A 2,746-nucleotide genomic window follows, 5' to 3' on the forward strand; every position below is an offset into this window, starting at 1 on the left:
TGGGTTCATTTGTGGTAAGAGGCTACAAGAGGCAGCATAGGTATGTGTTTGGGTTTTTGGTTCAAATGTCAACCCTGTTTTTATTTTTTCTTCATCAATGGTTTCCAATCTTAACGCCATTTGGGCTTCTTCTAAAGAATTAAAGCCTTTGTAAGTAGACCAAAATTGGTCTTGTTTTGCCTCAGAGAGGTCTTTGAAGGAAGTATAAACTCCTTTGTTTGGCCCTGTAATCAGGGCATAATGTGTAAATCCTTTCCCAGAGGGAGAGGCTGGTGAAGTTAACAAAACTCCTTTGTTATCTGCATTGCAGAAATTGTATAGTGCACTAATGATGCTTTGTTTCACCTTAGTGACTTGGTGTTCATTTTGAACTGTGTATTTTGGAATATTCCATATGTTGTCAATTAAAACATTTAATTTGACATTTGTATTTTCTCTACCAGGATAATGGTAGGTATTTGTGAGTATTGGCAATTCTTGTTTGCCATACTTTGTGTATTGTTCCACCACGAAGGGGGACTTTACTAATTTAGGACCTGAAGGCCCTTTCTTTGTATTTTGTATAAATTCCATTTTGGAATATTTGTACCTGCAATATAGAAGTAAACGGGTTAAGCAATAAAATGTGTAAGCCTTTGTAGGTGTTGTTCCAAAACCAAGATGTTGCCCTAGTACGAGGCAAGTGTAAAAGCATATTGGAAAGGATTGTGTGGGAATAATTCATTTCTTCTTCTCCTTAATTTGGTTAACTTTCTTTTAAACCTTTTTATTAGTTTAGATATTTCGATGGCAGGATTAGGACTAAAATTAGGACTAATTCCTCGTGGCCATAATGTTTGTATTCTGATCCTGACCCGGAATCCAGGAGGGATTTCAGGATCTTCGATGTGTAACATATTCATGTATATGGTTGTATAGAAGACTCTTTGAGTCTTACTTTTGTATGATGTACCTGGAAAGGATATCAGCAAACATATTGTCAGATTCCTTAATATGTTCAAAATTTATAATTTTTCTGGAATTTATATAGTCTCTAAAAAGTAACCATCGCCTGTGAGGTTTTTTGTCATTATTTATTTGGTTTTTCCCATAAGAGACGATTGCTTCACAATCAGTTCTAATGGTTATTTCTGGTTTATTTATCAAAAATAATTTAAATGCTTCTAAGGCGTGTATAATTGCATTGACTTCATAATCAGTGCTGGTCTGATAAACTTATGGTTTCACAGTATATTTTCCAGAAGCGTACCTGCATATTTGTTCATTTTCTTTTGACAGATATTTATTTTTCTTTCTTTTTAGGATAGCTCCCCATCCTGATTCACATCCATCACATTCAAGTACTAAATAATCTGAATCTAATGGTAATTGTAAGGTAGGTAATTTATTTACCTTTTGTTTTATGTTTTGAACCAATTTTATATCTTCAGAATTAAATTTTCTTTCTCCTTTTAGAGAAGTTTTATTGTATAAAGGGGCAGTGTATTTTCCTAAATCTGGGATAAAATTCCTGGCATAATTTAAGAGTCCTAAAAAAGATCTTAGGGTTTTTATGTCTTCCATTTTATCAGGAAAGTCTTGAATTTTCTTAGAAATGTGAGGTTGGAGTTTTATGGTTCCATTACCTATTTCTGTTCCAAGGAATTCTATGAAATTTTTACAAATTTCCATTTTTCCTTTTGATATAATTAAACCATATTTTTCAAGTTTGTATAATACTTGTTTTAGGTGGAGATAATGATCTTCTTTTGTTTTGGAAAAAACTAGTATATCGTCTATATAGACACATGTAAAGGCTTTTAAATCATTGAAAATGTTATCCATTTTTCTTTGAAAAATTGCAGGAGCATTTTTAAGACCAAAAGACATCACATGCCATTCGTACAATCCTTCAGAACAGGAAAAGGCTGTCCATTTTATAGATTCTGGTTCCATTTTTACTTGATGGAATCCACTTTTGAGATCAAATTTTGAAAACCATTTAGCATTTTGAATACGATTTATAAGAATTTCTTTAGACGGAATTGTATATCCATCTTCAACTGTATTATCGTTTAAGCGTTTATAATTGTAAACCATTCTAGATTTACCTCTTTTTTGTTCGGAATATTTATTTACTATGAAAGCAGGACTCCTGTGAGGACTTTCACTTGGAGCTATTACTTTCAATTTCAGAAGATGGTCAATATGCATTCGACATTCTTCCTGTTCCCAATTATTGAACTGAATATCTTTAGTCTTTATAATTAAATCGGGGTTGATTATGTTTAATTTACAAGTAACAGGATCACGATCCCAAAATTTGGTGGGATCTTCTCCTATTATGCTAGTTTTATTCAGCCTATCCAAAATCTGTTGGATATTATCAAAAGTGATTGTTTTAGATATTTTTATGGATGAAAAAGAGTCCATAGTGTCATCTGAACAGTAATCTATGGGTTCTAAATCTTCTTTCATACAATCACACTTTTCTGAGGATCTGGTATTTGTACATGAACATTCATCAGAGGATGGTTTTGTATAGCTGTCTCCACTAATTATGGGTGACATTTGTGTTTTATCACTAATAATGACATAATCCTTATTTATAGTGATAGTTCTATTATGGCCTAATATAAAATCTAAACCAATAATCATGCTTTGTTTTGAAGGGACTAAATTTTCTACACGCATGGTTTTAAGATGTATTTTTTGGCCAAATAGGTCACAATTTGTACTGAATTGAAGAGAAATATTGTTTATTTCT

Source organism: Vigna unguiculata, chromosome 10 (assembly GCF_037176805.1).
Source record: "Vigna unguiculata cultivar grain cowpea cultivar isolate G323 ecotype 2 chromosome 10, ASM3717680v1, whole genome shotgun sequence".
In the NCBI taxonomy this organism is placed as follows: Eukaryota; Viridiplantae; Streptophyta; class Magnoliopsida; order Fabales; family Fabaceae; genus Vigna; species Vigna unguiculata.